The 26,959-nt window shown below is 46.5% G+C and overlaps 1 protein-coding gene across 4 annotated transcripts in view; it reads right to left on the reverse strand.

Annotated features, from left to right (window-relative positions):
- Window positions 1-26,959, reverse strand: part of LOC138472013 (F-box only protein 6-like) — a 405,487-nt gene that overhangs the window by 362,665 nt on the left and 15,863 nt on the right. The window contains exon 2 of one of the 4 annotated variants that reach the window (XM_069609921.1): window positions 4,890-4,921. The exons of the other annotated variants lie outside the window; for them this stretch is intronic. The gene's annotated coding sequence lies outside the window, so the exon portion shown is untranslated. The remainder of the gene's footprint in view (window positions 1-4,889; window positions 4,922-26,959) is intronic. 4 annotated transcript variants of the gene reach the window in all.

A 26,959-nucleotide genomic window follows, 5' to 3' on the forward strand; every position in this document is an offset into this window, starting at 1 on the left:
ACTAGCAACTTAGCAGAATTAGAAATCAACAAACCACCAACGACGACGCTGGACGAAGTGGACCTCGACAAAAAAACGCACTACTTCATAAATGGATCGCGAGACAATCGATGAGAAATCCAAGGAAAAACCGTTCACTCCATCGTGCAAAAGAGCGACAGCAAAATGCTTTACCCTGCTACTCCCGCACCATGAAAAGGAGGAGGAAAAAAAATGATCAGGAAAAGAAAATACAACTCTAAATACAAATCCACTCATACAAAAAGGAAATCCATAAGCCCAAAAAGAAATACTACCAAAACAGAATCACCAAAGCCGCCAACACCCAAAAAGAGCTGTTTCAAATCAAACAAAATGAGAAACCCTCCTGGCTGCACAAACACAGCAATACCTTCACTGAAACTATGCAATGATATTGCAGACCACTTACAAAAAAAAAGAAGCACCATCCAACAGATCATACAAAGCAAACCAAGCAACTACAACATGCAACTGACCCAGCCACCAGAGGATCGCCAGAACAAACTCAGAAGCTTCCCACACATCAGCCAAGACATTTGTCAAGCTGGTAAGCAATAGCAACAAAGCAGGCTCACCCGTGGATCCATGCCTCCCAGACATACACAAGTCAATCCTCACACAAGGAGCACACATGGAATACTAGAGAAAACTTTTCAACCAATCACTTTCAACAAGGAAAGTACCGCGATCATTCGAATCGGCAAACATCAAGCCGCTCCTCAAGGACATAACAGGAAACGTGGAGGACCTCTCCAACTATAAACCCATTTCCAACATTCCTTACCTAGTGAAAATACTCGAAACATACTTATATAGAATAACACAATAATTAATAGAATACCACCAACTGCTGGATCAAGCACAAGTAGGCTTTAGACCGACGAGGAACGGAAATGGAACTGCTTTCAATCTGGGACAATCTAAAGGCTAATGCAGACACAGACAAAAGCACAGCTCTAATACTTCTGGATCTCTCCGCAGCATTTGACACAGTCAACCATGAGGTTGACTCCTCATCGGGAGTTTGGAAGAAATAGCAATCACCGACCTAGCCCTTCTATGGATTAAATCCTTCCTGATAAACAGAACAGAAACCATATGGATCAAACCTTTCAAATCCACTACAAGGCAATCCACCTGTGGAGTACCACACGGATCCTCCTTTTCCCCATTGCTCTTCAACATATACCAGATGCCACTAACGAAGCTCATTCAAAAATACAGCCTCACATGCTACAATTACACTGATGACACAGATTGTCTACAAAATACAAGATACACAAGAAGGAAACGCAACCCTGGAAAACTGCCTACAAGAACCCTACAGCTGGATGAACACTAACAGCTTCAAACTCAACCCGGACAAAACAGAATTAATGATCATATCCAATAGCGGGGAAGACATTCACTACATCCGATGGCTGACGGAACTGGGAACAGCACTGACTCCATCAACGATATTAAAGAACCTGGGAGTCCTGATGGAGTCCTGATGGACATTGAACTAACACTTGAGCCTCAAGTAAACGCAATAATCAAGAAATGTGTATTCCTCCTACACGCAGTAAAAAGGATCCTGCATTCCTCTCTTTCACCCACAAAACACTCACCATCATTGTAATCATCCTGTCCAGAGTAGACTACGCTAACAGCCTATATCTAGGAATGCCAGAACGACTACTAAACAAACTCCAGCGCATCCAAAATGGTGCAGCCAGACTCCTGCTCAAACTACCATGAAGAGAACACATTACCCCAGTGCTGAAACCTGTAAAATGGCTACCAATAAAACCTCAAATAAAGTTCAAAACAATGTGCATTAAACACAGAGCAATCCACGGCCAAGGAGCAGAGTTCCTAAATGAGAAAATAACTGTGTACCATCCAACAAGACCACTCAGATCAAGCAACATTCACTTAGAACCAAAGCCATAAAACAAAAGAAAAATCAGAGGATCATCCTTCTCTCACCTGGCAGCAATAACCTGGAATCACCTACCAAAAAACATATGCAACACAAGGGATCATCTGCAATTCAGAAAACTACTCAAAACTTGGCTCTTTGCTCCAGAAACAGGAGGAAACGACTAAGAATCGTAGACTGACGGGAAACAAGAGTCCCACGGAGCAAACCTTGACCCAACTTAATCTTCCCTAACCATAAGGTGGGATGGGGAGTGGAGGCCTGAAATCCCATGTGCACACACCTTATTCCACAGCGGAAAAATAGGTAGGTAAAGGCCCCATGACGGGATTGGCAGGGACGGACCAGAATCCTCCAACCTAAACATCCCCAACCCCAGGGTGCAGGAACACGCCGGCAAAAGCCAGGTACACATACCACTAGAGCAACGCAGAGGAAAACTGCCACTCAACAGGCCGACCAACTAGGCGGACAATCTACAACATCAAACACATAGGATAATCATAGATGTTGAGCACAGATAACGCAAGACAAAGAGGTAAGAAGGAAAACAACCTTCTTACCCAATTCTAAAACCTCAACTTTCTGCATAAACTTCTCATGCAGAAACACACACAACCACCTCTCTGCACAGCAATCCGCACGCACTTCACCACATTGCAACAACGGACTAACAATACATATCCCGGCACAACAGCACACAGGAATTTGCATCGACCCGAAAACCACACTTAAGCTTAGCAAAAGGTGCAAACTGAACTGAAGCTGCCAACAGGACATCACAACTCTCACTTTCCTATTCCTACTACACTCTACTAACCCCTTGATACCTTGATTGCTTCACACTCTCCTTTTCAGATCCGCCAGAGCGCCTGTGGACCACTCCGGTGGCGACGGTGCACGGTACAAATATCTTTAACATTCATGTTTATAGTTATAATAGGTAATGTTTAGAATAAGAATGTTATGTAACGGCAGTGTAGTGTGGGGGAGAAGGCATTTAGGGAGAAGTTAAGTAGGCAATGTTATGTAGGATATTATAGTTACATGAAAGGGGGTAGACGGGAGGTACCCTGGCATGAGGTAGCAGGAGAAAGCGGCAGCCTGCCTGAGGCCGCCTAGGTTGGGGTGGGGACCACCCGCAGAGGCCATCATCTGGCCTCCCACTCCAGTGGGTAGTATCCAAGACCCCTCCAAGGAAGGGTAGGCTAATGAGCAGATCCCCATTTAGAGGGAACTCATGTCAGGAGAATTGTAGGAAGGGAATAGGACATTTGTTTAAAAATGTATACGTGTTTTTATAAATAAAGGTGGGTCCCTCTTTGGGTCCCTATAAAATCCACTTTGGCATCTGTCCAGTTAATAAGGTAAGAACTCAGGGTATGGCACATCTCCTGTTAACAGCAATTTTATTTTCAGGGGAGCACCTTTCCGTATCCAGATGGCCAGGTGGGTGGGGATGGTGGTTCCAAGGGTTACCGTCCCTGACCTGGGCAGGTAAGGAGCTCTCCCTGGCTCGGGTTAGTGCTGGAATACAGAGACTACAAGTCACATTCTGTACACTTTGCAAGCACTAATTCATGGGCAGAGGGTACCCTATGACTACACTGCTAGCAAAGACAAAATGAGACATAACTAGTGTTACTACCACCTGATCTCGTGCCAAAGCACTTTCAAGTTTAAGATTAATTTATTCATTTTGTACCTACCTGTGGGGACATAGTCCGCTTTGCATCGAAAAGGATTCCAAGATTTCCACCACAGGCAATTGTTTTGGACATTCTACCTGCTCTTGAGGCCAGATGTGTGCTAGCCAGGTCTCATTAAACATTCCCACCAGCAGAATCTCTGGCACTGTAAATTGTACAGACTCCATTGGTCAAGTTCTCAACGTTGCACTGTTTGTGGCATGCAACAGAGTGACCACTCTGGAGCTGGGTGATGTATACGGCAAAAGAATCATCCCTGTAGCAGCATATATAACAAGGCAGGCCTTTCCATTATGGCTGCCTGATTTCTTCAGCACACCAACAAAGCAAGGTGTGCTGTGATGGGGAGCAGGGATCTATCTAGCTCCTGCTTGTTGCCTAGAAGAGCATGATTATCTTATACCAACATCTACCAGCAACTACTTTTGGCTACTCAGGCCAACTGATGTCGAACAAACACACCTATGTGAATTTAACTCTGTGGAATTGGGACAGTGAATAAATAAACATTAGGGCACATCTCGAAGACATTTAAAGCATATGGGGTCATAAATAATGGACAGAATAAAATGTTTGCATCTGGAAATTAGAATTGCGGAACTCTATGCACCAGCTCCTCATTCTCCAGCGTTGGCTCCTGGTCAGTCACTGGCTCATGCTGGAGACTCAGGAGCTACTTTTAGCTCCTGCTTATCCAATCGTAATTTTGATCACTGCTGTGATTAGGGGTAACTGAGAAATGTGTTCAGATGCACACTTCAACTACGGTAGCATCCTTACAGACTCGCCCTGGTGGATTGGCAAAGGTAAGATGCCTCCTCGCCCCTCTACTCCATATGGATATCTTCTCAGATGCCAGGATTGTGTCAATAACAGTACTGCTCACATACACCTATGAGCTCTGCGTAAACTTTACAATTTTTGGTCACTTCCGGGCTATGAAATCTGTTTTCAGTCACTAATAGCCAATACAATCTGATTTTTAGATAGGAGTGTTTCAGGGTAACTAGATTGAGAGTGCCCTGAGACTAGATATCTATTATGATATTCAATCTAAGAAAAAGAGTGAGTCAGCTGCGGTTGTAGTGAAACCCTCATCCATTCAAGGCACAAATAGTGCATGCCATTTATTTAATAACAAAATGAAGTCAAGTATTTGAGGCTGATAAAATACCAACACATGTTTCGACATGCTAGGTCTTCCGCAGGGCGAAATATCACAAAGAAATGGCATATCTCAGTCAATCAGATTTGACATTTCTTAAATCTAGACGATGACAACAAAAAGTGGCGGGAGGGAAGAGGAGACAAAAAAAGAGAAATAATGAATATCATTGACCACTGATATCGTTCACGGACTATATGCCAAAACTAAATCATCAAATCACATATTCGACCACAAACTTAATAAAATACTCATTGCAACATAGGTACAATTAATCCAAAATTGTTAGGTAGAGAAAAGATAACCACTTCGAGAATACCTCTCAAATTCATTTGGTCCAAGCGGCTTGGTAAGAAAATATTTTTTAGCACTTCAAGACTACATCATAGGTAATACTCTTTCTTGGCATTTATGAGCTCTAACAATAAACAGAGTATGCCATCTTAAAAAGGAGCACATCATTGCATCCACCCCATGATTTACACTTCCCAGACTCCGAGGTAAAACCCTGTTACAATATGCAAAGATATACATGATGTGTCTAGCTCCATATATATGTGTCACGAGATGACACCCTGAAAAGAGAGGCACAGGACACCCAGGAAGGGTTTCGGGTGGTTGTGCCGAAGTAAGGTGGACAGAATAGTAAACACACAGCTGAAAGTAATGAGAACGAAGAGTAGTCAAGTGTAGCAAGGAATAAGGTACAACAGAATGGATTCCCTCTAGTGGTGTATGCAGATATAGGGAAAGAGTATTCCACGGACCTTAGGAAAAACTCTAGCCTTCTGCACAGTTTGCTATAAAAGAGGCCCACGCTGTTTGCTCATGACTTGGAACAACAGCTATGGGTGTCTGTAACGTAGAAACGAGACAAGGGAAGGGGCAGAGGTTGCCTGAAGGAAACCAACAGACAAGCTCTGTACAAAAGGGTCTACGAACAGTACAAGAGAAGATACTTACAGACAAATCCAGGAAAAGGAAGTTGATAGCAAACTAGCAGAAGGAAATGAAGGGAAAGTCATGTAACAGGATTGGATAGCACAGAACAGTAAGGAACAAGGTTGAGTGCTCAGAGGAGCAGGAAAGCAATGAGCAAGCCCACAGGAGCAGGGCTGTAAGGTAGAGAGCTCAGAGGGAAAGGGCTTAGGGCAGCGGAGTAAAGCAGGATGAGCAAGTCCACAAGAGCAGGGCTGTAAGGTAGAGAGCCTAGAGGGAAAGGGCTTAGGGCAGCAGAGTAAAGGAGGCTGCACGTCAAGGAACCCAGAAGGGCTGGGCAGCAAGGTGTGAGCCCTGAGGGGCAGGGCCGCTGACCGTAGAAAGTTGCAGAGGACTGTAGAGGGCTGCTAGGCCGAGAACCCAGCACAAAAAGGTAGGTAGTAAGCAGTGGAGCGTGATGAGCTGCAAGGTAGGAAGCCCAGAGGACAAGGGCTGTAGGCAGCCGGAGTGAAGCAGGCTGCAGAGCAGGGAGCCGAGAGGACAAGGGCTGTAGGCAGCCGGAGTGAGGCAGGCTGCAGAGTAGGGAGCCCAGAGGACAAGGGATGTAGGCAGCCGGAGTGAGGCAGGCTGCAGAGCAGGGAGCCCAGAGGACAAGGGCTGTGGCTGGAAGGCAGCAGAGCGTGATCGGCTGCAATGTAGAGAGCCCGGCTGGGCAAGGGCAGAGGCTGGAAGGCAGCAGAGCGTGATCGGCTGCAATGTAGAGAGTCTGGCAGGGCACTGGATCCAAAGTCGGAGTAAGGAGGAACCGCATACAAGATCCGTAGCTCAAAGCAACAAGGTGCCGGAAAGACTCCTAATGCAAGAGACTGAGCTCCTGCAGGCAGCAGCTTTTATACCACCCAGCCCAGCACAGAGGCAGGCTAATTGGTCGCACCTGGCTAAGCACACCTGTAGACAATCGGCCACCTCCCTCTCTGTTCCTGAGCTGGTGGAAGCAGAGGAGATCCCTAGGGCTTCTGGGGATTGTAGTTCCGAAGATGGCGAATAGGAATGGCCAGGAAAAGATGGTTATAGCCAAGTGCATTGTGGTAAGTGTAGTTTGTTGGGAAAAATAGAAAAGCACCAAAGTCTCGCAAATGGGAAATAAGGTCCATATTGATCGTAAATGTATGCGCCCATGGCGCAGGCATGACAATATGCTGGAGTGAGAGAATCATATCATAGGGCCAATTGGTCACCCTCATTAATTATTCCTAAAGGTGGTTCAACATATTTGTGATGGTGTGGGCCCTCCGTCACGGCAGAGGCCCAGCAAGATGATGAGGCCCACTCGGGCCTGGCAATGCAGCGCAGCGCAGCAATAACACACAGGACCACTTGATGTGCTGCATAAACCCGGACTGGCGCACAGGCGTCATTTCCGGTGATTCCTTTATTCTTTAATCCAGCCGCCCCCTGACACGAGAACGGTCTTTCCGGGGCACGTGACATCACATTCCTCCCATACTTGGAATGCTTCCCCCCGGTCGTGAACAATAACATTTCAAACAGGGTTTGTACGTTCTAGTCTCTTAGGAAGTCATACCATGGGGATTCGCTCGATGGTAAACTCCTTGTATTAAGTATCCTTGTAGGCGGCATGATGGCCGTGGCCTTTCTCTCAGGCTATATCGAGGATGGCTCCTCTCCGTTTCTGCTGCTTGGTGGGTTTCGGTCCTGGATTCATCCTCGCATGGGGCCGGTGTCCTTCGCTCTAGAGGGGTGCCAAGGGTTTCGGATGACTTAGGTTCGCTTTGCTGTGCGTGTGGTCTGGTCCCTGTCTGTGGGGTCCTCAGGTCCTCTTCCCATAGCGTGCCCGGACTTTCCAGAAGTGTGAAATGTTTCTGGTGACTGTCTCACTTCCTCTGGTGGCTGTGATCATGCTGTGGTTCACAGCACTGACTGTCCAGGGTCGGAATTCAAAGTTTAGAGACATTTTCTTGGGTGGAGCTTGGTTCTTGACTATTACTGTGTCCCCTGGTTGCAGTTCCCGGTGGCTCGCGCGGCGAATGCGGCTTTCTTGTTCATTTCTCTTGACGCACCTTGCTTCGATGGCGGGGGTCAGGTGTTACCCAGTTCGGATGGATGGCGAGTTCGGCATGTACCGGTACCCCAAACATGAGGGCAGCCGGGCTGATCCCTGTCGATGAGTGGCCTTGTTCTTTCGCGATTCAGATGACTTTGTTAAGTGTTCCCATGAACCGTTCAGCGTCCCCGCTTGCTTGTGGCCATCCTCGGGTGATCCGCTTGTGTCTTATGTTGAGATCATGGAAAAATTGGCATAGCTCTTGGCTGGTGAACGGTGGTCCATTGTCACTTTTGGATTTTTGCCGGGATGCCATGTATTGCAAATATCTTCTCTAGGGCTAGAGTAATTGTCTCGGCATTGGTGGACGCCACATGCTCAACCTCCGGGTACCTGCTGAATTCGTCTACCAGGACTAGCAGGTAACCTTCTCCTGCAATGGTGCAGTAGGCGATGCTAACAGCTTCCCACCGCAGGTTGCTGCTCGGTGCCCTGAAGATGGGTTCCGGGTTTTCTGCCCTCCTGGTGGCTTGACATGCTGCACATGATTCTATGAGGTCCATCACCCGCTGTTGTATGTGGGGCATCCACATCTGGGATTTTAGGTAGGAGGTGGTTTTTACAATTCCCTGGTGCCCGCTGTGGGCTCTTAAGGGCTCTTTCCACCAGAGTCGCGGGGAGTAAGATTCAGTGTCCTTTAGGTATCACTCCTTTGGGGGCAATGGTAAGTTCGTGGCGGATCGCGAAGAGTGCTTGCCGCTTTTCTTGAGCGGGTTTTGTGCGCTGTGGCATGAAGGATAGGAAGTTCTTCCAGTTCCCGGATTGGATGGCCAGAGTGGTGTGGGTCAGTATGGCGTCTGCCTCGGTCTCGTCTGCTACTTCTGGCAGGGTAATGGCTCGTGGTCAGGCGCAGGCGACTACGTGACATACATGTTCATTCGTCTCTGTTGCGTGTCTTTCCTCCTGGTCAGTGGTTGGTCACGGGTGGCGGGACAGGTAGTCGGCTCGGTTTTCTGCACCTGCCCTGTATTCTACCTCTATGTTGTATGTGTATGGAGTTCAAGCATCCACTTTTCAGTGAGTGCTGGGGGGTGTGGTGCTGAGCCTTTGAATATCGGGATGAGGGGCTTGTGGTCCAAGAATACCTTTGCGCGTTTGCCTTGTAGATATACCTTGAAATGTCTGCATCCCAACAAGATTGCGAGGGCTTCTTTCTCAACGTGCGCGTAATTTTGTTCCGTTTTGGTCAGTGCACAGCTAGTGAAGGCAATAGGGTGTATGTTGCCCTCCTTGTCAATTTGGGCGACTACTGCTCCTAGGCCAACAGGGCTGGCGTCAACTAGGAGTTTGTTGTGTCTTTCAATGTCGAAGAACGCCATGGTTGTGGAGGCGGACAGTGAGTCCGTGATTAGCTGGAATGCTTGCTGATGAGTGGATGACCACTCCCACCTCTGGTCCTTTTTTGTTAGTTCGCGGAGGGGGCTTGCTATGGTGGCAAGGTCTGGGATGAATCTTGCGCAGTACGTTGCCATCCCCATGAAACTCCATACTTCTGTGGCAGATTGCGGGGCTTTGGCGCTTTTAATGTCATTTACTTTAGCTGGGTCTGGCGAGACCCCCTTTGCTTGAAGATGTATCTGAAGAAGCAGAGTTCTTCCTTCCCGAACTCGCATTTCTATGCGTTCAGAGTTAGCCCTGCCCCTTCCACTCTGTGCAGAACTGCAGCGAGTCATTTGGGGTGTTCTTTGTCGCTTTTCGCAAATGCGATGATGTCGTCACTGATATTGGTTGTTCCTTCCAGGCCATTAAGGACTTTTCTGATTTTGTGCTGAAACACTTCAGCTGACGATGAGATCCTGAAGTTCAGACGCTTGGACCACCTTAGCCCTAAGTGGGAGGAGAAGGTGGTGATGTATCTCGACTCCTTGGCCAGTTTGAGTTGGTGGTATCCCGACCTGAGGTCCAGCTTGCTGAATATCGTCACTCCAGTCAGGTCGACGATGAGTTTGTCTATGGTCGGCATGATGTGGCGTTCTCTTCCGATGGCAGCACTTGGGAGCTGCATATCGATGCAGATTCGTACTGCGTTGGGTTGTTTGGGCTTTTGAGCTACCACCATGGGGGACACCCAAGAGGTGGGCCTTGACGTCTTCTCTATTATTCCGGCTTGTTCCAGTTTGCCGAGTTCTTGTTCAACGGCTTCACTCATGTGGAATGGTACTGGGCGATGGCGTACCGCTTTTGGCTCGATAGTCGGATCAATATGTAGTTTGATGGATCTGCCTTTGAGTCAGCCGATGCCCTGGAACACTTTGTGGTGCTTCTGAAGCAGGTCATTGATTTCAGTGTGTTGGATGCTGAATGCGAATTGTACTAGTTGTAGTCTTTCCGCTGTTTTGCAGTTTAGGAGTGTTTCGCAGCCTGCGTCGACGACATATTTGCGGGCTCGGCACGTGGTGTTGTTGTGTGAGAAGTCCAAACTGAAAGACCCTTGTACAGGCAGTGGTTTCTTACAACCGTATGCATACAGTCTGACTTTTCTGTCCAGGAGCTTTGGTCGGAGTTTTCAAAATGCTGTTACTGGCATGCCATTGACGGTGGCACCAGTGTCAATGACGACATTTAGAGGTTTTCCGTCCGCCAGGACTGTGCACGATGGTCTTTTCCGTTGCTTGTGTCTCCTAGGTTCTACTGCTGAGAGTAGGTAAACTCTGTGTATCCTCTTGCTGTGCCTTCTTCACCTTTCCTTGTCATTTCTATCAGGGGAAGCGCCGTCTTCGCTTTCACTCGTGTCTGATGATCTCTGCGAGTGGTCAACAGCTCTTGCTTTCCCTTTTCTGCTTGGTTGGTGAGAGGGGCGAACTTCCTTCGGTGTTCTTGCAACTTTCGTGGTGGTTGTTCACGATTGCTTTTGGTTGGGGGGTGTAGGCAGACCGCCGCGTAGTGGTTGAGGTGGTTGCACTTACAACAGGTTGACCCCCACGCTGGGCATGTTTCTCCTTTGTCTCATGGGCCACCGCACCACTTGCATGCGTTTTCTCTACCTTGAGGCGTGTGAGGCTTGAAGGGGTTTGTCCCTCTTTCTACGTGTTCTCTGGTGCCTTGGCGTCTTGATACTGCTGCAACTTCCTGATTTTCTGGGGTTGTCGAGTGGAAGACGTTGTATTGTGGCTTCGATGACCTTCACCTGATCAACCCTGCGTTCTCGAAGACGCCCCATTTCGGGGATGCGGGATAGATACATGTTTTTCTCTGTGAGGATTGCCCTCCTCAGTTTTTCTGATGAGATCCCATTGATAATTTGGAGACGGATGGCAAATTCCTCATCAATACAATTGGAAGAATAGCCTTGTTTGTTGAATCTTTGCCCGAGCAGTTCACATTCTAAGTGAAATATTTGATCCGAGCTACAATTGCGTCTAGCGCAGTGGAATTCACCCATGGGGATATTGTTAATAACTGCTTTTTCATGGCAGCTGGTGGCATGTAAAATTGAGTTCACTGCCGTAGGTTTCCTGTGTGTTCTGGAAACAAGGCTATTCTTTCGAATGTATTGACAAAGCCCGATCTCAATCAAATCTTCTTAATAGGAATACTTTGTTGAGTAAAGAACCAACACACAAGGGTGGTTACCCAGAGAAGATTAGCTTTATCACAAAATACTCGCAAAACACTTACTGAAGTTGGATATGGATTTGCTCCAATATCTTACACTGTATCCGAAAATAATCTTCACTAAATCCCAAACCTTGAAGAACAAGATTAGCCCTTCGTTTCTTGAACCCGAACCTGACAGTAGCACTGTTTCTAATTGGGTGAGTAGCCAGATCAAAGGGTTCTACAAATGTGGGAATTGTAACTTCTGCCAATTTGCACTTTCACCTACCAGTAATTTTATCTGCCATGGGGGCCTTCAAATTGAGATAAAAGATTTTATAAATTGCAAAACGAAATATTTTGTTTATGCAGTGGTATGTCTATGCAAGAAGACCTACGTAGGAAGAACCATTCGGGAGTTACATGTGAGAATACGGGAACATCTGGCAAATCTAAACAGCCAAGACCCCAAGCTTCCTTTTGCTACTCATTGGCAAACTCAACATCACAGTGACAATCGCAAAGACATCAGTTTTGTGGGCCTACAAAAGGCTAGAGTACACACAAAAGGAGGGTATCGCCAATTACATCTCCGTCAGTTGGAGGCGCGAATGATTTGTACATGAAGATCTACTCGATATGGACTCAATACAGAACACAAACTAAATGTGTTTTTGTGAAATATTCTGTTTTAAAGCATAGAGATCTGTCTTTCTCAGTGTGAACCCAGGTGAGAAATTGAAGGTATAAACTCCAGATCATTTATCCTGGTGATGTATGTTTTTTTTGGAATTATCTTAACGTACTTGTTGCACACTGATTGGCAGAGACTTCAAAATGGTAGGGGCACCTGACATTGCATCTACTCCCTGCGGTATACTTTATTATACCATTAACAGCTATTTCAAGCTCTGATAGACCAAATTTGATCTTTCAGGAGAATGTTAGTATACTTGCATACTACACATTGCACTTGTACTGATATGTATATTACAACAGGGTAAGTTACCCTAGCAGGCAACCAACAGAAGTGACTATCCTAATACTAGACACCAAACAGTTAGGTTTGGTAATAGAAAACTATTATTATTTGGTTCCTTTGGATTGAACTACATGTGACATGCAACAGCTCATTTGGCTAAGCCTTGCACACAAATGGACTAGTGAGACTACTTAACATTGTCTCAAACAATACAAATAATTATACGTTCTCCCAAATGCACGAGCATTGTCACGTGACCAATCAATGCAGGCATATTCAAACAACTCTTAATACATCATGCGTGGCACTTAGGGATTTCCTCATAGCATCAGTCTGGGTAACTCATAAGAGTTCTTCAAGTCGTAATAATACAAATTATTGTGCATTCTTTATTATGCACGTCACGTGAATGGTCACATGTCAAATTCATGTTAATATATAATCAAAGGCTGTTGTGTCTTTAAGGATTTTCTCAATATTATTAGTCGTTATAGACTGCAGCACATACACAGTAATTTAGAGGTTGGAATGCACATTTTAAATGAAGTTTCAATCAATTTAACTTCTTCATGTTCCTCATATTCACGGCACATGACCTGTCACTTGACATATTAACCTAGGTATATAAACAATGCAGGCAGTCAAGACGAACGGTCGCCGTCGCTGTTCCTGAATCTCTGAGACGCAATGGGTGTTAATTTGCATTTCCTAGTATAACAGCCGGTCCGATAGCACAGCGAGTAGAGTGCTCGCTTTGACATCTTTGCAGAGCCTGCTAACGCAGGTTCGAATCCCGGCAAGGCCAAACCCAGCCTTTCATGCTTCTGAGCTCGATAAATGAGCACCACACACCGTGGGTAATAACCAGAGCTCAGATACTTGAGGGTTCATAGCACTATATAAATGCTAAATTATTATTATAGTAAGAATAGAATTTGCCACTTTATACTACATGCACACACACGCTGGGGGATTTCTTCCAGGACACATCCTGATTCGGGTGCAATGTGTCTTTGTATTTCAGGTATTTACTTAAAGCAGCACTCAACAAGAGTTAATGATCACGTCGTTCTAGCTACCCTTAACCCTTGGGACATGAATGGGCGTACTATTTATCTTCGAGCGTATTTCTCGGTAGGAGATACTTTCCTTGCTATATGCACGCTGTTTTCTTTTTCTAGATTAGCTGACTTGGGCAATAGCCAGCTCCACGCTTTTTGTGCTCTTCTCATTCCAGCCAATATGTGAACTGACCCATTATTAATAAACGCATCTAACACAACGCTTAGGAGTTTGTGCGCCCAAGATCAAACTGTGAGCCCATTTTGCGGAAAACAAAGGCTGGAAACGTTATCAAAGACGGAGTGCAGATGTGCCTTCAACATTTAGTAAATATTTTGGTAAGATCTTTTTTAAGTGGTGCCTGAGTGAGCATACACAACCTTTATCACATAGTGAGGACTTACTTATAATAGGTGTTGTGGCCTGTCTCTCCTAAATCTGATTCACTCCAATTTACTTTACCTCTTTTTCCTAGAGAAGTGATACACCATGCTCATGTAATGAGGCTAATTATTTAGGTTTCATGAAAGCACCAGTGATCTTCCTGCCCTTAGCAATACAGATGTTTGTCTTCACACAGCACTGGTAACAAGTAATTGCAAACCAGAATATAATACTATGGCTTATTAAATCCATACGTAATCATGAAGGAACAGGGGCCTGTGTAGCGAGGCATAAACAATATGATGAGCCATCTTTAGGAATCATTAATGAGGGTGACCGATTGGCCCTATGAGATTAATCTCTGACTCCAGCATACACATATATATGGGGCTGGACACATCCTGTATATCTTTGCATATTGTAACGGGGTATTACCTCGGAGTCATGGAAGTGTAAATCATGAGGTGGATGCAATGATGTGCTCCTTTTAAGATGGCATACTCTGTTTTTTGTCAGAGCTCATAAATGCCAAGAAAGAGTATTACCTATGATGTAGCCTTGAAGTGCTATAAGAAAATGTCTTACCAAGCAGTCTGGATCGAATGAATTTGGGATGTAGTCTCAAAATGGTTATCTTTTTTCTACCTAACAATTTTGGATTAATTGTACCTATGGTACAATGAGTATTGTATTAAGTTTGTGGTTGAATATGTGATTTGATGATTTAGTTTTGGCATATAGTCTATGAACTACATCAGTGGTCAATGATATTCATTATTGCTCTTTTTTGGTCCCCCCGTTTTGTCTCCTATTCCCTCCCGACACTTTTTGTTGTCATTGTCTAGATTTAAGAAATGTCAAATCTGATTTACTGAGGCATGCAATTTCATTGTGATATTTTGCCCTGATGAAGACCTAGCAGGTCGAAACACGTGTTGGCATTTTATCAGCCTCAAATACTGGACTTCATTTTGTAATTAAATAAACGGCACGCACTACCTTGAATGGATGATTTCAATTGTTTTCTTGATTATTTGTAGTGTACAGCGCGTACTTTGTGGAACTGCCTTTCCTTCAACCTGATTTTTAGTTGCTATTGGCATGCTAAATACATTTTTGAACACTTCTGTCCAATGTAATGAGCTTTTGGTTGCTGTCAGCATAGCTGCATTAAAATATACTGCTAGTCAGACGCAGCCTAATTTTGTAGACAATAAGCTAACCACCACTAACTGCCTCTTCTAGTACTCTTAATCCCTCTCTTCACCACGCTCCTATCCATCCTACATCCCCTCTTCACTCTCCTCTCCCTTTCTTGCTCATAAGGCTTATGCCCACCCCCCACGCTCTATCCCACTACCTGTCCAAGTCAGTATCACTCCCCATTCCAATCCTTCATTTTCCCTCCATATGGCACCATAGTCACTCTTCTTCCTCACACCACACTCACTCCAACCTCAAAGTACTCTGTCCATCTTCCACCAGCCACACACCCATCCGTCTATTCTCCCACAGCCCTCACTCTGGGCCTATGGAATGCTCAATCCCTATGGAACACAATAGTTTTTGTCATTGACCACTTCAAATCTCATCACACCAAACTCTTAGTGATGGCTGTCACTGAAAGTTGAATCTTCACTCATGGCTCTGTCACCCCTGGAAGCTCTCTCAACTGACCTATGAACCTCCTCTCACTCCCCTCAAAGCTCTATAAAAGGCATTGGTGTTAGCCTAAAGATCAACAAGGGAACACCCACATCAGCGCTATGACTCTTCTGACTTTAGTCCTTGCTCATTTGAACAAATCTCATTTCTCCCATCCCTCTAACCATCCTTATCATTTACTTCCCACCCTGAATATCTTCTTCTCAAGAGACCTACTATTCCAAACACTCCCAGGCGATGTCACAGCCATCATAAATAGGGGAATGCAGCTTCACCAAAAGGATGAAGGCCCATCGCAAGTGCGTGGCCTCTCCACTCTCTCTGATCACTCCCTAGTCAACCTTCTTACTCACACACAAAAAAATGCCTTTGATCTCATCTTCGTAACCTACACTCTCGTCTCTACTGCTTTTTTGACCTCTCTTGCTCCGGCCACAAATGTATCTATCTCACACCCCTCAGCTTGCCCTCTATCATCAATTACTGAAATCAAATTCAAACCTGACTTGATGATCCCATTAACCAAGTCAAAGTCAATCCTCTATCTGAGCCTACTCCTGCGCAGACCCACTCTACTGAACTTGCCTTCAACACATTCAAATTACACACTTGCTATCTCCTTTGACTGACATTATCATGCTCGCTCCTTCCCACATCTAGCCCCCACCCTCAGTCATGGGTAAATTCAGCCATCCATCTGATAACTTTGCGCCATCACATATGTTGCTAGCGGCGTACAAATACTCTCTCATTGCCCTAACTACTGCTCTGGGCTCTGCCACCTCCTAATTTTAGTGACCGTATATCGCCTTCTGCAGACACCCCTGCAGACTATTGAGGACTCCCCATGCCATGACTTGCCCCTTAAAAACCACTCCCTATCCTTCTCTTTTTCTGCCAGTGACTTTGTTTGTTATTTCGCTCACCACTCTTAATTTTCATCCATTTGCATTCTACTTGATCTCTCTGGAGCCTTCGACAATGTGGACCACTCCTCCATTCTTCAAACCCTCTTCTCCCTTGGCATTAAGGACACCATTCTCGACTGAGTCCTCCTAACTCTTGGACTGCTTCTCCATCTCATACAACACTTAACAACTCCTTACAAACACACACACACACACCCGCTAGTGGGCATCCCACAATGATAAGTCCTCGGCAACCACCTGACCTCTTGCCAGCGTAAAAACGCGCCTCATCCTTTGGCTTTCAATATCACTTCTTTGTCAAACAGTCCGATATTTTTCCCCTTTTCCCTCCTTTACCCCTGCCATATGATAAGACATTGCTGGCTTATCTTTCTGCTATGCACAAAGGATGGCTCTTTGCTGCTGATGCTGAGCTCCTCCAAGAATGATTGCCTCCCCTGCCAACTTCACTCTTGGCCACTACACTCAATTTCCTAAGGCTTGCAACTTTGGGGTCCTCTTTGAGAGCAACCTTATTACATCCTTTTCCGGCAGAATCAACCTTCTCAATATAAGAAAGATCTGTTTCCACTGAACCCACAACTCTGCTGACACATTGATCTATACCTTTGTGATCAGTAAGCTGTACTACTGCTCAAGCCTAATCTTCCCCTCTACTCATTCTGCCCCTAAACAAGATCATCAACTTTGCCACATGCAACCTTTACAATTTATCCAGATGCTCTTCCATCTCTACCTAGCAACAACATACTGATTGGGTCTCCATACAAAACACTCTCTCCTCATGTTCCCGCACCTTGTCTTCAAATCTATGAAAAGTCTTCTCCTGCAATACCTCAGTGACGGCATCGCTCCTTTTTCTCAGTGAAGGCATCATGAAGTACGACACAGACAACAGACTTAAAACTCAAACAAGAGATATTTATTAACTTAAATGTCAGGCTGGTTGAAGGCCTAACTTGCCCTATCCTAAGGAAAGTCTAGTCAAAAAGTTCAACTTAAATGTCTGTCTGTGTAGGGATGTCACAGTCAAAGAAATTAGTGTCCAACTTAAAGTTTCGAGCTTCTTCCAGCTCACAGCTTACTTTCAGCTCTCCTTCACCAATTGCAAGAAAGTTCCATGAAAAAGTCTCAAAGTTTACCTTCTCCCAGTTCAGGGCGGAACAGTCCTGAACCAATCCTTGGGGTTCCCTTCCCCAAAGTTCAAGTAACACAATCCAAAAGAAAAAGGGGTCTTGATAATCTGCTCTCAAGACAACAACGGTGGTTCTTGTAAGCCTCAGGAAAAAGTCTTAGCAAAACACCAGGTCAACTTGACCATCTTTCTATCCATGGATACATTGGTATCATTATGCCTTGGTGCAGAGTTCTTATGGTTTGCCATGCAGGGCTCTGTGGTCTATGCGCAGTTGTTAGATTACTCGGTCCACCCATTACAGGTCACACAACCGGTGAAACACACACACAGGTTTACTTGGCACTGGGTCCTCTGCACCAAGTCACCTTCACTTGGCTCCAATTGTTGGCCTCTTGGCTTTGGGGTTATTATTGCACTTCCTTGGCCTCGTGGACCTGCCAGCATGTTTTCCTTTCCCCTTCCAAGCTGTGGCCTTGTCACACTGCATTCACTCACAAAAAGGTTCACTGTCTTCAAATGTGCCCTTTTATCATTCAAGAATTGTAAAGTTCTATTTGGTTCAGGATTCAATGTGCACCTTTGTATTTCAATATTCAAATGTCCCTTTTGATCAGTGATCAATGAGCCTTTACTTGTTCAAAGCAATATTTTTCTTTAGCTTGTTATTCAATGAGTATGTAACGGGTTAAAGTAAAGTTTTTCTTTAGCTCGGTATTCAATAACCACATTGTTCTTTCTATACTGTACACTGGGGTTCCTTTGCAGTCGTGTTGGAGCGCCCCGAAAGCCGCTCTGCCCTCCCGACACTCACCGGCCTTCTGTATATTACCGGAGCGAGCCAGCCTTCTGCATACCTCTGCACGCCGGCAGCTCCAGTGCTTCGGTCGGCACACGGACAGTGTCCTCTCTGCTCCGGCTTCACAGCAGCTCCCGCTGCGCGTTCCGGGGTCTGGAAGTCACATGGCCCACTTGCTTTGGGTTCCCCAAGTCTGCTGGAAGTCTTGCCGGTGTCCTGGCTTGCGCTGCTCCAGTTCCACCATGGCTGCCTCTTTGCTCGTTGCTCAGCGTCTCGCGCTCCTTCTCTCTTCCTCTGGCTGCTTGATTTCCATTTATATACCTGCAGCCCCTTGACAAGCTGCAGGTGTGGCTGACTGATTAGTCCTGCCTGACCATAATCAGAGGGACATGCCAGACACTCACAAGTCTTAGTAGGCATATTCCTCGTCCCAGTACCAAAGTGGTGAAAAGAGGTAATCTTCACTGCTCTTAATGGTCTCCTCTTCGTCTTAGTACTGTCAAGAGTTATATGTGGAATATTGAGGGGAATTGGCTTATAATAGCCCATAAAGGTTGGGGGAGGGTTATGTTGGTTGTCATTAGGATAAGGGGATAACTTGTCTGGCCCATGGGCACCCCACTCCCTGTCCTCAAGGACCCTCCACCCAGGTGATCCTCCCTCGCATCTCTGCCCCCAGGGTCAGGATCCAAAGTGATGGCCTTTCCCTGGCCACCTTTGCAGAAAATCCCAGGGGGAGTAGGAGTGAGAATACCCTCAGGTTTCTCACATGTCCCTCTCGATCTCATCAATCCCCCTCCCTCCACAACCTTTTCATTCCCTGATCCACCTGTGCCTGCTTCTGCTTATTCTCTCTACTTGCCCCCTCCACTGCCATGCTCTCTTCCTCGCCCAACAAAGCCAGCCCAAAAAAGAAACTGGTCACAAACAGACACATTGAGGCTCGGGAGGACAGCTCAGGGACAACATGCTCGCCTTGGAAGCAAGGCAACACGGAGCAACACAGGTTCGATCCCCGGGTCCGCGCTTAGAAACCTCTGGGTATTAAGCATGTTATAAATAACCTATCATATATCATAATCAAGTTACTAAGCAGTGAAGAGGCGCCCCTACCCTCTCCCTCTACCCATCCCAGACTGACTCCCAGTTTATCCCTGATATGGTCATTCATGACTGTGAAAATATCTGATTTATAGCTGCTCCCGAATCACGTCTCATTTACCCTCCATCACCTCGTAACCATTCAGCCCAATGCATTGCATATTGTAGAGGTTCCAGACACTGGGATTACTACCATCATTTGTAAGCACATCTTGTTGCTGATTTCTGGGCGAAGTGAAATCCCTGTTTTTCAAGAAATATCATAAATGAGTGACATTGGTCCTTTTTGCTTAGCTCTAATCGAGTGTTGGACAATGAGGAGTTCTCTGCGGCGCACTCATAGGGCCTCATTACGAGTCCGGCGGTAACCAAGGCGGTAAAAACGCCTGGTTAACGCCGGACTCGTATTACCATTCCGCCTCCGTGATTCCTGGAATTACCGGGGCATTACAACCCGGTGACCCGGGAATTCCGGAGGCGGAATGGTGTAAAACCCCATTCCCATTGAGTCCCATATCACCATATGTTGAGGCACTCAATGGGAATGGGGATCATGGAAACACCGGCACCATCTCCTGATGGTGCCGGTGTTTCCTCGTCCGCCTGCAGGCGGGCGGTGTTAAACCCGCCAGGTCAGACCTGGCGGGATTGACACCTCCACCTGCAGGAGTCGTGATCACCCGGTATGGAAACAACAGTGGCGGCGGTTTTACTGCCACCGTTGTTTCCATACCGGGTGAGTCGTAATGAGGCCCATAGTCTTTTGAATTGCAACAGCATGTGACTTCCTACTGTACCTAATTTTGACTTGGTGCCAATGGTGGAGACAGGCGGCACATCAGTACGACCTAGGTATAGCGGTCTACGAAGGGGAAGTTGAGTTTTTCGGGACTGTTTGAGTTTAGAAGTAGGATCAGTTTTTATTCTGAGCGTGCATCCACCCATTGTTGTGGTACTATGACTCCCCCACAGGTGGATCTCACCCAGATTTAGAGGGGTTTGCTCTCCTTAGGGACCTGTTATGTGTTTGTGCGCTTTGAGCATAGCAGTCAAGTGGGGTGGTAAATTGCGAGGGGGCTCTTGGTATGGGGCGTGGCCTAAGTATGAGTGCTTAAGCCACGCCCCACAACAACAGTCCCCAAAAAGACCCCCCACCCAGTACTTACATTCAAGGAGCCGTGGTTGAAGAATTGCCTGCAAGGGTCGCTGAGCCACCCAGGCAACTCTTTAACCACACGCCTCCTTGAACACAATGGCTGCCTGCTGCGTGGTGTCTCTTTATTCCTAAACAGGAGGAGATCTGGGTCCTCTCGTTTTGTTTCTGAGCAAATAGCTTATATGTAGTGGAAGCGCTTGAACCAAGCATGGTTAATGGGGTTCCTGCTAAATGTTAGCTCTTTGCTCAGAAACAAAATGAGAGGCTGGCCAACCCATCCCTCCTCCTGTTTCTGAATAAAGAGACATCACGCAGCAGGTTTAGCTGAAGCGCTGCTCTGTTACACGGCTGACTTCTGGTGTCAGCATTTCAGATTAGAAAAAAGAAAAAGGCGATGCCTTTTCTTTTTTATAATCCGAAATGCTGACACCTGCAGGCAGCCATGTGACCATCTAATGAATGCCTGAGAGGGCAGTGTGGCTGGGGCTAGTCGGGGTGAGCCCCGGCTCTGGAATCCATCTCAGAGTCTGCCGGGGGTTGGTCCCGGCACACTTAAACCCCTGAGCAGAGCAAATAACAATGAATGATAGTCAAAAATTGACCATCTTTCTCAATGCGAGCGCTGCAGTGAGGCAGTGTTGGGTAAGCATTCTGTAAGGGGGGAATTGAGAGGCATTGGAGGGAGCGATGATCAAACCTATGGCTTAAAATAAACGTGGGCCTATCTACCACTCCCCCCAGGCAGTTTGCCAGGCGTCAGGACTCTGTTCACAAATCACATGCTTTCCTCGGTCCTCTGCATGGGTCTTGCATCGCCTGGTCCATGTGGGTAATAAGTGGCCAGAAAGAGTGGCCGCCCCAAACCTCCAGCCCACTGGACAATTCCCTATTCCACTTGCTGAGATCAGCAGGTATACCACCTCTTTTGTCATACCCTGCCGCGCCTGAAAGTGACCCACAAATACAGCTCTCAGTGATGTGTGGAGATGACACAGGCAAAGAAGCCAGAAGCTGTAGTCAAGTAGGTACGTCTTTTATTATGCTCGACACTGATGCGCAGCCCTTACAATCTTCCTGTACTGTCTCTCCTCTAACTCCAACTGTCACCACTCCTGCCCGGCACCCATTCCCTAGCTCTCTCCAGGAATGATCGCAAGTAGAGGTTCTCTGCTCGCGATCATACACTACAATAAAACACTAGCACACTCAAAATCAAGTGGAGTACTCGATTTTGCCTATATTCAGAGAAAATTATTGTTATTATGACTATTTCAGAGAGCTGCGCAACAGACACTTTCCAGTTTGAATAGCTTCTGTTGTAGGGGAAGCCATTCACGCTGCAACTCTAATTAGGGTGGAGCACCAGTTTCGCAAACCACTTTATTCAGAGCTCTCAAGTTTCTTGTGACAATGTGTGAGAAGGCCATTCAGTCCTGTATTTGCTTGAAATTCTGGGAACTTTCGTTTCCAAATTTTTGAAGGAGGAAGAAAAAGCAACACCCAGAATCTAAAGGGGAAAAAAAACAGTACTGGAAAGCCCACATGGCTGTGATGATCACATGATGTGAGACAGACGTGGTCGGGTGAGACCACGTGATGTAGAGGAATAAAAGGAAGCTGGAAATCCCGCCAAGGGACTCTCCGCTTCGAAAGCATACTTAGTGTGTGTGCCCCATTCTTTGCTCCCGCCGTAGTGTGTCCAGGCATGCCGTGCCCAGCACCGCGAAAGAGCATCACTGGCGACGAGGGCAGAGACAGAGCCCAACCGCTGCCGCCCCTCATCCAACACAGCGGAATGAAGCGCTGGCCCGCTGCAACACCCCTGGCTTGCAGACTCAATTGCAGAGTCGCGCCCATCCTACACGGTACCTGGGTGTTTGAAACAACGGTAGCGCGGACGAGGAAAGCCATGAGGTGCCAGCGCTGCTTCTAGGCCTCATTACCTACAACTGGAGCTGCTGCCAGGTCAGCAAGCACACCACTGCAAACCACGAGCCACCATTGAAACACACAGTAGCCATTGATTAGCCTCCCAGTCCCATACCGTAAGCCTGCATGCACGCTACTTGCCCTGCCAAGCTACCAGTGCCAGCACCGCCTAACACCAATGCAAGGCAGTGCCAGGAACGGCCTACTCCACGAGGAGTCAGTCTTGACTGTAAGTGACACACACCCTGCCCAGCACACTTGCTGCCCTGCCCACCCAGCACCACCTGCACTAGCATAAGGCCACGTCATGGTTGAGGACCCAGCCGCATCACCGGCCAGGCCACACAACCACAACCCGGACACCAGCACAGAGTTAGACACCACGCAGGGCACCTTCATGAAGCCATTTGAGCCTTTTGGCCCAATGGCGGTGCTCCGCTGGGAGCTGTGGGTGCAAAAATTCGAACTGAGCCTAAAATCACGCAAAATCACTGACGATGAAGAAAAAAGGACATTCCTAATGCTCAACCTTGGCACCGTGGTGTTGAGGCTCTTAAACGTGCTTCCAAACAGAGGCACTGAAGATAACTATGAGACCGCGAAAACTGTCCTAACAAGAAAATGTAAGCCCCAAATAAGTCCAGATTTCGAGCGTTTCAAAATGAGCCAGGCAAGACAACGCCCACAAGAAAGCATTGAAGACTTCCATGGTCGGCTACGGGAAATGGCCATCGGGTGCAACTTCCCCGATGACGAATTCGCAGTCAGACAACAGGTCATACATGGTCTCTCCTCCGAGAAGCTTCGTAGAACCATCTTGTTGGAGACAAATCTCCCACTAGACACCATCCTCACCATGGAACGTCAGCATGAGAGGACGGACAAGCACGTGGCAGAAATGGAGCAAATGATCAGCCGTCTTACCACTCGACACAGAAACACAGCACATTAGCATGACCACCATCAATGCACTGCGGCAGAACCAACCCCAACCGGGGCAAGCAGCGAGCAAGCCCTGAGATGGTCTGTGGTGTGGCGGCCAAAAACACAAAGGGGAACGAAGCCCGGCATATGGCACCACGTGCTACAAGTGCGGGAAAGTCAACCACTATGCGTCGGTATGCCTTAACTCTCAAAGAGCTAAAGAACATTCGCCTCAAAGAAAAGCCCAGGAATGGAAAATTGATCCAAGATCCAGGAATGTGCAGCCCTTTGACCCACGGCAACCAGACCACTGCCCACGGAGACGGCCCAACCGGACCTGTAACTCGGGCAAAGCACGGGCCCGAGCAGTAAAAAGGGGACGAAGCCGATAACAGCAGCAATGACGACCAATCGGACAGAGAACATTCCCCAGACCGCGCAAACCGCTACCACAAATCAAGACGAGAAAAAGCTCATATGATTTCAGCAGTCAAGCCGGCTCACGGCAAACAACCGGACAACAACTAACCCTGTTCTAGGCTTTTCCAAGACTCAACACACACATGTACTGCACTCTTCCAAAAGCAAACCCAGTTACACCCAGAAACCCTGCACCAAATCACCTGAAACTACGCCTAACACTGATCACATTAGTGCTACTACAAAAGGATCACATCACCTCAAGGGAGGCCTCTTCAATGCCAGATCCTTAATAGCCCATGCCTCTGAAATTGCAGACCTCATTACTAGCAATCAGCTCGACTTCCTAGGAGTAACAGAAACATGGCTGCACAAAACAGCTGGCCCAGCCCTAATGCTCACCATTCCCCATAACTTCACCATTTTCAGAAAAGACAGAGAAACCTCTAAAGGAGGTGGCATAGCCTTCATCTGTAGAGCTGACCTCACCATCAAAAAAGTAGATCATATGCTATGCCTTCAGCAGAACTACTCTCCCTCAAACTAGGTATCTCTGCATCACGTACTATTACGGTGCACTTGATCTACAGACCTCCTGGCCCTCTAAATTCCTTTGACGAAGACATAACTGCCCTTCTTAATACCAATGCTAAACCAGGGACACAAATTATCCTACTTGGGATTTCAACTTAGGATATAATGACCCTAAAGATTCTAATGCCACAATCCTAACAAACACAATACTAGAAGCAAGCCTTACCATCCGGAACAGCGGTTCCACACATGTCAGATTCTGGATTGGGTGACAGACATTAATTGTACTGCTACCATAACGGCTATTGAACCATGCGTCGGGACTGATCGCCATCTGATCCTGCTGACCATCTCCGACCTACCCCAACTAAAAATAGTTAAACCTTTGGCACCTCCAACCCTTACACGCTGCAAAAAAACATAACAATAACTAATCTCCTCCCTCTGATTCAATCTATCATCAACCACACTAATCTTACCGCTAACCCGAATTAAATGGTTGACTTGTATAACAATACTATCAACGCAGCAATAGATGTCATTGCCAAACTAAAACTAAGTAAATCCAAACCTCTTGCCCATCTAAACACCTGGTTTACCCCAAACCTAAAATCCTTGCGTAAAGGAAAACGACAAGCAGATGCCCACTGGAAGAAAAAAAAAACCTCCCTTCATAATAAAAATCTCCTCAACACCCTCACCAACAATGACAAGAAACAAATCATACAGGCAAAAAATGACAGAATTAAAAAAAAAAGCGAATTCTAACACTAGGGAAATCTTCACCATCCTAAGAGAATTAGAATCACCCATCACACCTATTGACTCCTGCACCAAAGATAAAATATGGTGCACCAACATCCAAAACGCCTTATGCAATAAAATCACCCTGCTACAAAACAAAACCTCTGCCAAAAAATCCTCGCTCCATAATATTGTGCTCTCTAACCAAGAAGCCATCCTACAGGAACTATCCGTCAACCAAATTAAACCACATAAATTCAATTTTAGAGTGATTTCTATTGCAGAAGCAAAAAACATCATCACGTCTCTCAAACCCTCTCGTTGTCTGGGTGACACCTGTCCAGCCCCCATTATCAAAGAAGCTGCACATGATTTAGCCCCCTTCATCACCTCCTTTATCAACTCCTCCTTTAAATCCTGCACTGTGCCCATCAACCTCAAAGATGCATGGATACTACCACTTCTAAAATAACCTAACCTCGTCCCCAATACCCCAACTAATTACAGACCTATAACAACAGTCACGTTCCTCCTCAAAATCTTGGATAAAGCTGCCTATCTCCAGATCCAATCTTATCTGGAGATCAATAACCTAATAGGCACCAGACAATCTGGATTTAGACCGAGACATGGAACCGAGACAGCCCTCCTTGATCTTAAAAATCAACTAGATGAGCGTAAAGACAAAGGAACCACATGTATTCTCCTACTCCTAGATCTATCAGCCGCATTCGACTTGGTAGATCATAAAGTACTTTGCAACCACCTCAAATCGGCTGACAACTTTTCCTCTAAGGCCAACGCATGGATAAACTCTTTCCTGGACAGCAGAACTATAAGAGTATTTTCACCCATCTCTGCTGCTGACCCAGTCCCCATCAACACCGGGGAACCACAGGGCTCATGCGTCTCCCCTACTTTGTATAATATTTTTACAAAGCCCCTCTTCGATATCCTGGATAAACTGGGTGTCTCGTATACCAACTATGCTGACGACACCCAGATCCTCAATCCAAGGAGACTACGACAAAGTCACCATCCTCTTAAATAAAATCTACCAAATCATCCAAACCTGGATGGCCACACACGGTTTATGTCTCAACAACGACAAAATTGAGTTCTTAATCATTGGTTCCACTAGCAAACTGAACAAACTCTCCAATATGTACAAATCCTTTGACATTGGCAGCATCAGAATGAATGTAGCCAAGGAAGTCAACACGTTAGGTTTCTACTTAGACTCAACACTTAACCTTAACAAGCAGGTGAATGCCTCAGCAACTAGTTACACCTGTAAGTTCATTCATGACTGCAAGCCATTTCTGTCTACGGACAATTGCATCACCATCGCACAAGCCCTTATCCTATCTAAATTAGATTATTGTAACGCACTCTACTTAGGCACTAGCAAACACAACAGCCACAAACTCCAAACCTTGCAAAACAATGCCCTCAGAACAGCACTAAGCATCCCCAAAGATCAACATATCTCGGACCACAGAAGAACTGTGAACTGGCTGTCTATCAATGACTGTAACGCTCACCTGATTCCCACGGAGGCGCAGGTCTGGCTTCGAGTGCTGATGCTTCTTCAATGGTGAAGCGCAGGACTCTGAAGATGGACAGGAAGGGCCCTCTACTCTGGCTTCTCCGGCTCGCAGGAATATTCCCCTGTGCGTGAAAAGGGAGTATTACCTACTGACTGAGTTATGCTCAAGCCTCCCACTCTCTTCCAACCCTCCACGATACCCTTCCACGATTCCCCGTGAAGTCTC

This window comes from Ambystoma mexicanum, chromosome 8 (assembly GCF_040938575.1).
Source record: "Ambystoma mexicanum isolate Mex_15411 chromosome 8, UKY_AmexF1_1, whole genome shotgun sequence".
Lineage (NCBI taxonomy): Eukaryota > Metazoa > Chordata > Amphibia > Caudata > Ambystomatidae > Ambystoma > Ambystoma mexicanum.